This window comes from Diospyros lotus, chromosome 10, assembly GCF_014633365.1.
Source record: "Diospyros lotus cultivar Yz01 chromosome 10, ASM1463336v1, whole genome shotgun sequence".
Classification (NCBI taxonomy): domain Eukaryota; kingdom Viridiplantae; phylum Streptophyta; class Magnoliopsida; order Ericales; family Ebenaceae; genus Diospyros; species Diospyros lotus.
In genome coordinates, this window is record NC_068347.1 from 46,276 (window position 1) to 59,894 (window position 13,619).

General features: G+C 36.1%; 1 pseudogene; it reads right to left on the bottom strand.

Moving 5' to 3' along the window:
* Window positions 1–514: 514 nt before the first annotated feature.
* Window positions 515–13,006, bottom strand: LOC127811756 (inositol-pentakisphosphate 2-kinase-like; annotated as a pseudogene).
* Between the last annotated feature and the right edge of the window lie 613 nt (window positions 13,007–13,619).

Genomic DNA, 13,619 nt, shown 5'->3' on the forward strand with positions numbered 1-13,619 from the left:
TACAAAGGAAAAAGAAATAACAAAGGGACCAAAAAGTCAGAAAAGCCAGGAACCCATTCTCCTCCTTTAATACTAAAAATGTTTTGCATCTAAAAGGTTGAAAACTTATAATAATTTTCCTGATGGCATTTTCTTATACATGCCTCAGCACAACCTCAGCTGGACTTCTAAGTGTAATGTATTAATTTACTCAGCCCTGGTTTAAATGAAGAAGGAAAGGGAGGGAAATTAAGATATCTTTTGGGTTTGCAACTCAATCATCCTAGAAAAGTACAACATGATTGCCAGTATATCTTTTGGGTTTGCAAATACTTCCAGGCTTTAGAAATTTGGGCTTTTGAAGGCTTACACAATGTTAATATTTAAAAGTCCTGAATTCTGAATCCTTGTCACTAGTTTTTGAGTAGAATTGATGATATGAAGGTTACAGATAAATCAGATTAGCAAGCAATGCATTAAGATTTCTAGTGTACCTGTTCTGTACAACCAGAGAGAGAGAGATTTCTTTAGCAAACTATATGTTACCATTAGGATCCTTAGCATTAGAACCATTCTCTATTTCAAAGGATTCATCTGAATATGTAGCTTCATACAAGTCAATGCACACAGCTTTTTGTACCAGCTCTCTGTTCACCATACGAGTGTAGCAGTTGATTATCTTCTGGTTTAATTTATGATAGCCTTCCATCTTCTTCAATGGTTTCATATCCAAGTCAATAAAAGATGTCTGGTAAATTTGAACTTCTGTTAGCAATAATTATGGCAGGAAACTACTTCTACATTTGGGAATTTAATTGTTTGAAAACCTAGTAACATTGTGTGTATTTGCCAAAGCAGTAGTTGATGAGACCATTAAGTGATAAAATACCAACTTGTGCATGAACATGTAACAATCTCAAGTGTCAATCTGGTACATAAATTACTTCTGCAAAAATGAGATCATTTAATGTCAAGAAGAATTTGAAATACCTGGCCTTATAAGGAATTTGAAATATCTGGAGTATAAATCTAAATTATTTATGAGTATTAGGGAATTTATTGAGTTTCAACAAACAATGATTCTCCTCATTTTTCTTCTAAAAAATAACAAACTCTCTCAATTAATTATTCCATTCTGTAGATGAACCTTGCACTCACACAACTCTGACTCCATTTGACACAAGCCACACACACTAAAATTTGAAATATGGACTTGGATATTCTACACACCTTATAATCAAACCTTTGGTTGGTTGATTCTACAAATACAACTATATGGAGATTCCACATCCTCATCTTTCCTGGGTCTAAAGCAAATCATAATACTCAAGTCCTTTGCAGTTGCAACTATCAAATAGTCCCTCACAATCTTTAAGCTTTCATCCAAAGGCAATGAATGAAGATAAGTATAGATGTTTGATAGTTTATTATCGCCTAGATTTTCACACACATTACAAGGCGGATAAACAATATCATAATATGCATGAATAGCGCCTTCAATGTCAAAGACATCAAGCTTCTGTATTTTGAGGAGCCGATTTAATAACCCTGATCCATAAAGCGCTTCAGTAACAAGGTGTAGAAAATATCTTGTACAAAAGCCTTTGTCTGCCTGAATTACACACTTAAGTACATCTTCAAATGCTTCGCCAATCATACAACTAGTACTATCTGCTCCACCACCCAAGCCACCAAATATGAGGGAACCATTCAAAAAAACACGAAAATTGTTCTGAGGAGTTGCAAAGAGTGCCATGATTGCATCATGTAATCTATCCTTAGATCTAGAGAACATATCAAGTGGATTGTATTCACTTAGTTCTGATGTCTGAGTAAAACAAGACTTTGGATGAGCTAAAAACTAGCAACCAAAAAAAGAAATGAAGAAAAAAACAAAGAGAGCTAAAAACTAGCGAGGTAAACAATACATGTCAAAGTCCAAATAAAATCTGGGTGATAGATATGGAACAAAATGAAATCTAGTTGGACCAAAATCATAGATGATTACAAATTTAATACACTTGAATAAAGAGATTCTTATTACTAATTTACTTATCCTGAATAAGAAAATCGTAAAAAAAAAAAATTACCTCTCCTTGATGCAATTTTAGTGCTCGGTGCATTTTAAACCTAGTTGTACTCTTTTTTATGGCATGTCCTTCATATATGAATCTTGAAATAGGAAGAAATCCACACTTTGGCTGTGTTTTAGAGAGGAGGTGAAAATGAGGAGAAGAGATATTAGACGATTACAACACCAAGTTGAAATAGTGTTTTAACACCACTGAGAAAGGGAGAGATGAAAGCAAGATGTTGATGGAGGAAAAACACCTTTATCTCAACAGATATGCAGAAGTTCCCTTTTGTTGGTCCCTTAAGGTATGGCCACTCAAGAAGGGGGGTAAATTGAGTGTTTAAAATTTTTCTCCCTTTTAATAAATATTATTGATTAATTATTTTCTCTAAGAATATATATAAATTATTTTCTTTTAATTAAATTCTTGTTATTTAATTTTAAACAAATTAAGATTTTATAACTATGTATATTTAAGTTTGAGATTAATAAATTGCAAACCACAAGATATAGCAAGAATAAATAAATGAAGTACAAGACAATTTATGTTGGTTCGGTGTCTTCATACACACCTACTCCACTCTCCTAAGGTCCCAACCACCCTTGGTGTTCCACTAATCTCACCAAGGTTTTCACACTAGGTCACCTTGAAAACTAGATACACTCCTATATTACAATGGGTTTTAGAAAAATCACCAACAATAGGGTTTTCTCCCTAACTTACCTTAGAAACTAGATTCACCTAGATTTTAACGGTTCTAGGAAATCTATACAATCCACAATAGTAATTTAAATGTTACAAATAATTTATCCACACTTGGACACAAATAAGCAATTAAGAACAAATTATACAAGGAAATAATATTTAAATAAATAAATAAACGGTGACCTCATTTTGAATGGAGAAGATCAGATTCGGTTTTGCGATCTCTTTTGCTCCTCTTGCCTTGTGGCTCTTCGGTAGATGAACAATGAATATTTGAGAGCCTTGAAATACTTGGAAATTAGTTTGAGAGTTTTGGGGAGCTTTGGTGTGCAATGGATACTCAAAAAATGAGTTTGGGGGTATTTATAAGCATTTTAGCCACTAAAGAAAGGGTTAATATGAAGTTTGAAATTCAAAAAATATTTAGCCTTTCTCAAACAATAAGAAAACATGTCTCACCTTTAATTCAAAATAAATTTACTTTTTGCATGAGAAATCAAGATTTGAAAATTCAATTATAAGCTTTTGAGACATAAATGATTAAAATAAGAAAACATGTTTACAAGCAATTTCCTTTAATTCAAAATAAATTTACTTTTTGCATGAGTAAGAGAAAATATGTTTAAAACCAATTCTCTTTAGTTCAAAATAAATTTACTTTTTGTATGAGAAAGAGAAAATATGTCTAAAAGTAATTCTCTTTTAATTCAAAATAAATATACTTTTTGCATAAGTAATAAAAGTATTTTTCAATAAATAAAAATTCAAACATAAACTTTTGAGACATAAATGATCAAAAGAAAGAAACATATTTAAAGACAATCCACCTTTAATTCAAAATAAATTTACTCTTTGTACCCATTTTTAATTTAAAATAAATTTAATTTTTTTATATGAGAAAGAAATACATTTATATCATAAAAATATTTTTGTTAATCATCAAAACTTAATTAATATGAGAAAGTTTGCTCAACACCTTTCAAATTACCTGAGAAAAGAAGAATGCCATGATACTAGTAAAGGGAAAAATTTACCAAGAGAAAAGAATAACAATAAAAAAAAGCTACCCTCTCAACATGAAGTGGAAAGTTTATTTCTTGCTTTTAGCAAATGAAATTGTATGCCAATATGATGGTCCAGAAATAAAAAAATATACCCTTGAACATGAAGTTAGGAAAGTTTATTTGTTGCTTTTAGAGACCAAAATATTGCTTAATGAATGTTAGGGAATTATTTTTTTTATCTTTAATGAATGTTTCCTAGTAGTACTGATTTGCAGAATAAGAAATGTACAAAATTTGATTAGTTATGATTGAAGGAGTTTACTGCAATTTTTTGTTAGAATAATTTTCTGGTTTTCAGGAAAGTTTTAGTCTTTAGGGATAACTACTTGTATTTGAATTGTTCCAAGTTTCTGTTACCACTTGGCCTTTATTTTTGCCAAAGTGGGTTGCTTTCTCATTTTCTGTTATCATGTATTGAATGGCTATTTAAGCCAAGGTTACTGTCAATAAAACTAAGTCATCCAATCCAGTTTGTTATGTTCTTGATTTTAGCTTTCATATTAGATCAAGGTTCCCAACAATCTGGTATTAGAGCTTCCATTGGGCCTGACAAAATCAAAGCAACAGTTTTTGAAGTTCTTGTAGTAGCACAAAAGATGACTACTAAAAGGAGTTTTATACAGCCAACCATTCCTCGCTTTGATGGTCACTATGACCATTAGAGTATGCTGATGGAAAATTTCCTATGATCTAAGGAATATTGGGAGCCGGTGGAGCCTAGTTATGTTGAGCCAGCAAGTGAATCATTGAAGACAGATGCACAGCGAAAGAAGAATGATGAGATGAAGCTGAAGGACCTGAAAGTGAAGAACTATCTCTTCCAGGCCATTGATCGCACAATTCTCAAGACCATTCTCAAGAAGGATACTACCAAAGAAATATGGGATGCCATGAAAAAAAAAAGTACGAAGGGAATGCAAAGGTCAAGAGGTCTCATCTTCAAGCTTTCCATAGAGAATTTGAAACTCTTGAGATGAGGTCTAGTGAAGGAATGATAGAGTATTTCTCTAGGGTCATGATAGTGGCAAATAAGATGCAAATTTATGGAGAAGATATGCAGGATGTTAAAGTGGTGGAGAAAATTCTACGCTCCTTAACTGAGAAGTTCAACTATGTTGTTTGTTCTATTGAGGAGTCAAAGGACATTGATGCTCTCACTGTTGATGAGTTACAAAGCTCATTAATAGTACATGAATAGAAATTCAAAAGGCACAATGGTGAGGAGCAGGCCTTGAATGTGACATATGAACAAGGAAGAGGTCGTGGTCGTGGTGGCTATAGAGGGAGAGGTTGAGCAAGTTTCAACAAGGCAATTGTGGAGTGTTACCGATGCCATAATCTTGAACATTTTCAGTATGAATGTCCTTCTGGGAACAAAGAAACAAACTATACAGAACTTGATGAAGAAGATGAAATGCTTTTGATGTCTTATGTGGAGCTGTATGAGGCCAGAAGAGAAGATGCATGGTTCCTTGATTCAGGGTGTTCTAATCACATGTGCGGCAATCGAGCTATGTTCAGTGAACTCAATGAAAAATTTTGACATTTGGTGAAACTGGGAAGCAACACTAAGATGAATGTGATGGGAAAGGGAACTCTGAAGCTGTTGTTGAATGGAGTCAATCATGTTGTTGTTGAGGTATTCTATATTCCAGAGTTGAGAAATAACTCTTAAGCATAGGATAGTTGCAAGAAAGAGGCTTGGCTATTTTGATCAAGGGAGGGATGTGCAAGATATTTCATCCAGAGAAGGGTTTGATCATTCAAGCCAACATGAGTGTTAATAGGATGTTTATCTTGTTGACTTAGTCTCAAGCTTCTTCTCAAGCACAATCTGATCAGTGCTTGCACACAAGAGCTCAAAACTTGTCTCATCTTTGGCATCGGAGATATGGGCATCTGAGCTACAAGGGTTTGAGAACCTTGCTGTTTGCATCAATGGGAAACAACACCGTGATCCTATCCCAAAGAGGAGTACTTGGAGAGCAACTCAGAAGTTGGAACTTATTCATGCGGATATTTGTGGTTCGATCACTCCTACATCTAATAGCAACAAAAGGTTCATTTTGTTATTCATTGATGATTATAATAGAAAAGCTTGGGTGTATTTTTTGGAAGAGAAGTTAGGGGCTTTAAATTCTTTTAAATGCTTTAAGACTATGGTTGAGAAAGAAACAGGGATGTTTGTTAAGTGTTTGCGTATTGATAGAGGAGGAGAATTCAATTCAAATGAGTTCAATGATTTCTGCAAACAAAGTGGGATTAAAAGGCAATTGACCACCGCTTATACTCTGCAACAGAACGGTGTAGCCGAAAGGAATCATAGAACTGTGATGAACATTGTTCGTTCAATGCTATCTAAAAAGAACATTCCAATGACCTTTTGGCTAGAGGCAGAGAACTGGACTATCTATATCCTAAACAGGTGTCCTACATTGGCTGTTAAGGATGTTACACCAGATGAGGCTTGGAATGGAGTGAAACCCTTAGTAGATCATTTTTAGGTTTTTGGTTGCATAGCACACGTCCATGTTCCAGATGCAAAGAGGACTAAACTTGATAGTAAAAGCATTACTTGTGTGTTATTGGGAGTTAGTGAGGAGTTAAAAGGATACAGGCTACTTGATAATGTTGTTAATAGGGTTGTTGTGAGTAGAGATGTAATTTTTGAGGAAGGGAAGCAATGGGATTGGGATGTGAGTTATGAAAAACAAATAGTAGTAGACTTAGAATGAGGTGTGAGTGAAAATGAGAATGGAGATGATACTGATGGAGAGGTAGGAGAGACTAGTGATGAGGGAGTTAGAGAAAAGGAAGATGGTCCTAGTGAGGGTGAAGAGAGAGTGAGGGAATTAAGGCAACCACATGAGAGGCAACCTCCTACATGGATGGGTGATTATGATAGTAGAGAAGGTCTATCTGAGGATAAAGTTCAAATGGCACTAGTGGTATCAACTGATCCATTGTATTTTGAGGAAGTTGTGAAGAGTGCAAATTGGAGATTGGCCATGGACAGTGAAATCAAATCCATTAAGAAGAACAAAACATGGATACTTACTAAGTTTCCAGCTGGAGCCAAAAAAATTGGAGTAAAGTGAGTTTACAAAACCAAACACAATGAGCATGGAAAGGTTGATAAGTATAAGGCTCGTTTGGTTGCTAAAGGATACTCTCAAGAGCATGGAGTAGACTACACATAAGTTTTTGCACCAGTGGCAAGGATGGATACTGTAAGGATGATTATTGCTCTAGCTGCACAAAAGGATTGGAAGATTTTTTAGCTGGATGTCAAGTCAGCTTTTCTCCATGGTGAATTGAATGAAGATGTTTATGTGGAGCAACCAAGAGGGTATGAAAAAAAAGGCAGTGAGCATTTGGTTTACAAGTTACATAAAGCCTTGTATGGATTAAAACAAGCTCCATGAGCTTGGTTTAGTCGAATCGAAGCACATTTCATTAGTGAAGGGTTTGAAATGTGCGATAGCGAGCAGACATTATTCACAAAGAGAAGCAGAGAAGAAAAAATTGTCATTGTAAGTGTTTATGTTGATGATTTAATTTTTACTGGTGATGATGAAATTATGATGTCTGAATTTAAAAGCTCTATGCTAATAGAGTTTGATATGTCTAACTTAGGGAAATGAGTTTTTTTTCAGGACTGAAGTGCTACAAAAGTCTGATGGTATTTATATGTGCCAAAGGAAATATGCCTTGGAGGTTTCGAGAAGGTTTGGTATGATGGAAAGTAATTCGGTGGGCAGTCCAATAGTTCCAGGTTTCAAAGTGAGCAAAGATGGAGATGGAGTCCTTGTGGATGAGATGTACTACAAGCAGTTAGTGGGGAGTTTAATATATCTCACTGCCATAAGACCTGATATGATGTTTGTTACTTGTCTTGTAAGCAAATATATGGCAAAACCAATGAAGATTCATCTACAGGTAGCTAAGAGAGCACTTTGATACTTAAAAGGAATTATGAACTATGGAATTCATTATAAGAAAAGAGGAGACTGTGAGTTGTTGGCATTTATAGATAGCGTCTATGCCGGAGATATGGAGGACAGGAAGAGTACATTTGGGTACGTGTTTTTAATGAGTTCAGGTGTTGTTTCGTGGTGTTCAAAAAAGCAGCCTATTGTGACTTTATCAACCATAGAAGCTAAGTTTTTGGCAGCTGCAGTCTGTGCTTGTCAAGGAGTCTGGATGAAGAGAATTTTAAAAGAGTTGGGACATTCTGATGGAGGCTGTACTACTATAATGTGTGACAACAGTTCAACCATCAAGTTGTCTAAAAATCTAGTTATACATCGTCGCAACAAGCATATTGATGTGAGATTCCATTTCTTAAGGAATCTTACTAAGGATGGTACAATTGAATTAGTTCATTGTGGAAGTTAGGATCAGGTGGCGGACATAATGACGAAACCATTAAAGCGTGAAGCTTTTCAGAAGCATCGAAAATTGTTGGGAGTATGCGAGATTTTTGGTATAAACTAATTGTTTTACTACATTTAGTTTAAGGGAGGGAATGAAGGAGTTTACTGCAGTTTTTTGTTAGAATAATTTCCTGGTTTTCAGGAAAGTCCTAGTCTTTAGGGATAACTACTTGTATTTGAATTGTTCCAAGTTTTTGTTACCAATTGGCCTTTATTTTCGCCAAAGTGGGTTGCTTTCTCATTTTCTATTATCGTGTATTGAATGGCTATTTAAGTCAAGGTTATTGTCAATAAAACTAAGTCATCTAAACTGTTTGTTGTGTTCTTGATTTTAGCTTTCATATTAGATTAAGGTTCCCAACAATGATGCTAAAAGATAGAAAGAAAAAGACACATTTCCATTGAACTGTGTCAAATATTTGGGCTTAAGGATCTCAACTTTAGACTGTTTAGGCTCTATCCTTCAATACTTCAGTAACTCTAATTGCATACTACAAGTTGACCATAAATGAAAGATTTTAACACTAGCATCTCCACTTTATATGTTGTATGTGCCATCAATGGACCTACCACTAGAAATGACCTGCTAATCTCTTTGGTGTATATGACCTACAACTACCAAGTCAAAATCCTATGGAAAAACCCTACTTAACTCCCAACAGGGCTTGTTGTTAGGGAATGAATCAAGTGATAAAGAAAACTTGGAACAAAATCACACACACACAGAGAGGACTAAATTTATGTGGTTCGACAGAGAATGCCTACGTTTATGGCTGCAATAGGTGTTTTTTCACTATTTGATAATGTTACAATTACAAGAATTATAGTCACGTATTTATACATGAAGACTATGGAAAAAAATAAAACTCTTAACTTGGGCCTATTTAGGTTTCCGAGGCTCCACCCCCCGAGTCCCCGCAACCCTTATACTGGCTCCACATAGGTGTCATAAAATCAAATAAAGCTCCACATCTCCAACACTTGTAAGCCTATATATCTTCAGGCATTTCAACCCACAAGTTGCTTAATAATTTTGAGACTATCTCCAAGTTGGTTTTACACTTCCACCTTTGGGTATGTGGTAAGTGAATGCCTCATTACTTTGTTCTAATGTGATTGCATCTTTATGGTAAGATGCCTTGTCATTTGGTTAAAGATTAGATAAAATAGAGATTTTATCAAAAGTAACTAAACGTGGGAAAAACTTAAGACCTAAACTCAAATGCAGTACAAAGCCCCACCACATGTTGAATTTGAATTAACAAGTGTGTCAAGCTAGAGCCCTAATCTATGACATTAACCAGTTGATAGACAACAAGTAACTGTCTTTCTTTGGTAGATTGACTTGATCACAAGTTGAAGAGAGCAATTGTAGAAATTAAACCATATGACCTTGCAATGGATGGTGCAAGCAAAAGATTTTATTTAATAACAATTGAGAGATAGAAATTACCTTTTGGGAAAATTGAATGATCAGACATAAGAAGAGCAGAATCACATAGGGTATTAACATTAGCAGCATCAACTCGCAAAGAAGGACGTTGACAAAAGACATTCTTTTCAACCAACTCCAGAAATTCCTTGGATACAATTAGAGATGGAAAAATGGGCTTGGCTCGACGGGCTGGCCCGTTGGGGCCCGGCCCGGCACCGGGCTAGGGCCAGTATTTTGCTGGCCCATTTAAGGCCGAGCTGATTTGGCCCGGCCCGCTAGGCCTGGCGGGCCAAATAGTGGCCGGCCGGGCTGGCCCGCTTGGCCCACTAATCTCGCCCTCGCCCTCACCCTCTGTCTCGCCCTCGCCTTCACCCTCATCTCGCCCTTGCCCTCACCCTCGCCCGCGCCCTCGCTCGCCCTCTGTCTCGCCCTCGCCCTCACCCCTCAGTCGCCCTCGCTCGTCCTCGTCCTCTGTCTCGCCCTCGCCCTCTGTCGCCCTCGCCCTCGCCCTTACCCTCGTCTCGCCCTCGCCCTCGCCCTCGCCCGTGCCCCTCGCTCTCGCCCTCGCTCGCCCTCTGTCTCACCCTCGCCCTCGCCCTCGTCTCACCCTCGCTCGCCGCCCTCGCCCCTCAGTCGCCCTCGCTCGTCCTCACTCGCCCTCTGTCGCCCCCGCCCCTTGCTCTCAGTCTCACCCCTCGCCCTTTGTCGCTCACTGCCTGCTGCCCGTTTGGCCTGCGGGCCGGGTTAGGGCCAGCAATCTGCTGGCCCATTTTTAAGCGAGCCGATTTGGCCCGGCCTGGCCCGTTTTCCATCTCTAAATACAATTACAGAAATTTGCCAATTATGGAGAAATAACAATGTTAAAGGTATCTTGAATAATCATTTTATTTCCTAAATAACAACCCAAAGGCAAAATGTTTATTTAGATTTCTTATAACAATTTGGTATAGAAAACCATTAGTATATCTTTTTTTCGAGTATGAATCTACCTCAAATTTTAGGGCACAAACAAAAGGATTTAAGCCATTTCTAGTTATCTTTGAATAAACTTAAATTTATAGTTGAGGACAATGGTTCAAGAATATAATAGAAACTGCAATATAAAAAGCAAGTGCTTAGCATACATATGAATGAAGTAGAAAGTAGCAACCATAATGCAAAAATAGAACTTTCCTTAACAAACTATAAGTCAAACTACCAAGTTCAATTATCTTCTAATTAATAGAGAATTTTCCATCAAAGAGGTAAAAAGGTGATATGCATTGAAATTCTGGCCAACCCTATGACAGTATGACAACTTACCCCAGCATCAACATGCCCACAACCTAACAGGGGACTCATCACATGCCGTACATACAGTTGTTCTGCAATTTCTCTTGTTGGAGCTCATGCAATGCATTCAATTTCCCTCCATAAAAGGCACTCATCCTTAGTTAGCGCTAAATGACCATCCTCAATATCAGAGCCATATCTTAGAGATCCATCTAAATGAGCTTTTGGTAATCGTAGTACTTTCCCGATCTATGCAACATAGAAGAAAGAAGCCATAAGTAGTGGCAACTGGCAAATGTATATTAGCACAATCCAGTTCTTTCAAATGGATGTTGTTTCATAAATCAACTTTCTGAATCATTTTCACCTAATTCTTCTTACTCATGATGAAAATTGTAGGAAAATTTATCTTGTTAGATTTTTTAAAAGAAAAGGTTTCTTTCCCCATAACCCCCCCCCCCCCCCCAAAAAAAAAAAAAAAAAGTGAGGTAAATATGAATATTTTTTATGCCTTAAAAGAAACTAGCTGATTATGTGGATCACCTAGTTTTTTAACATGCAAAATTTATGTTAAGATCAACTTTTTGCAAGGTAAGACAAGTCTGATCAAGAAAGGTAACCCAACAAGTACAAATACCCTCTGTTGGGTTTTTGCATGGAGATTTCTGTCTAGAAGATGAAGAATAGAACCTGTTAGAAGAATGAGTATGGCTGGATTTTTTCTAGGTTAGATTAGATAACTTAGATGTTATATTATAAGGAATATTTTAGTCTTTGTATAGGCTAAATAGTAGGTCTTGTAATTAATGTTCCTATGGTTTATAAATAAGAGGCGAGGGCTAGGCACTCGGTCATAACATCATTCACTCATTCTTTGTCTCTTAATACAAGTGAGATGGCCGAGAGGGAGAAAAGGCTTAGAGAGAAAGTTTGTATTTTTATTCTCTTATGTGAGGGTAGTGAACTTGTGTGATAGAGAAATTGAGAGTTCTTGTAATCTTGTTCAACGATTTTCTAGTGGAATTTTCTCTCGGATTGAAGGCTAGATGTAGGACTGATCAATGATCAGTTCGAACCAGGATAAAGATTGCCATGTTGTTTGGTTTGACTGATCCTTACTTTAATTTCTTTTTTATTTTTTTCATTTCCAATTTACATTTTCTGTTGTGGGTTATTTCTAGGGTGATGAGTGTTTAGAGATTGGCAAACTAAAAGTATTGAATTGAGTTTCTAAGAGCTCCTAATCCTAACACCCTCCTTCCCTTCCCCCACCCATACACAAACACACGTGTGTAGAGACAAAAATAAAATTTAAATAAATAGAGAACAGTAATGAGTCATCATAAGAATTTCATACACATTTACCCACTTTAGAGATCCTCTTTTGCATAAATCCAAGTTAGTAGTTGGATACTCAATAAACTAACAAAAATAAGGCCCATAATGAAAATTTTCTAATTCTAACTCACAAGACATTTGATTATCAAAACTAACATTGAAATATGGAAGTCTAGTGCAAACACCATTTGGATTGACAATAAATCAAAAGAATGAGAATGACAGAGATTTGTAATTAGCCCATTACAATTCCAAATGAAAGAAAATGAAATCCACATAGAAAGTGAGTGCTAGTTAGGCTTAATTAACTACCAAACACCAACAAGAACATTCAAAAGTGATTAGTAGTATTTCATTTTATTCTAATGCATTTCAAAATAAGGTTAGGTGTTTCTAGAGTTTATCAAGCCTTGATGCACATGTGTCAAATTAATGCAATCCGAAATTATAGTTTTCTATCTCTACAAATTCTCCGTCTTTCTCAAAAAGGTGGAGTATAACACTAAATAAAACTCAAAATCTCTTCATAGCCTCAATGAATTCCAATTCATAAGATAACGAAAGGCCAATAAAGAACAAACAATTTTTCGAATGACATACAAATTCAGGCGAGGATACATTGTATGCAAGAACAAGATTGGAAGCTCCTTCTGCTCTGTAGACCCAATCACCTGCATATTTTCCCCCTAAAATCACCTCCATCAACCTCGAATCTAATGGCACATTAGAAAAAATGCATTTTAAACATACAAGAAGGAGCAAACTCACAAATGTCAATGCGCGTGCACCCACACATACGAGAGAAATCAAAAATTGCACATAAACAGTGGAAAAAGGAAAGGATACATGAATGGTCCTTCAATTTTGCAGCAACCGAACACGAAGAAGGTGAAGATTCAAGATTTAGAGAGGTTTTAGCACATTCGAATCTGATTCATCCCTACTATTTGTGGATAATGATGGGAGGATTCTTTGGTACTGACGAGAACTAGTAAATGATGTTAATTTCCCCAACAAAAGTATGAAGAAAAGTGAAATCACTTTGCTCAGCGCGACACGAGGCTATGCAATGTGGAATGACTAAACTGCCCTTTATCGGCATTAAACCTCAAACCCTAAACTCTCAATTTGAACTCAATTTTTAAATAAAAAGATGTTGAATTTTGATTTGATTCTCATATTTAACACTTGTACGGTTCAGGGTTAGGAACGAAATAATAGGATTTCAAAAAAAAAAAAAAATAGACTTTGTTTGGATCCATTTCACAATTTCATAGTTGGATTCTTAATTGATATGCCACAATTATCTCTTCAT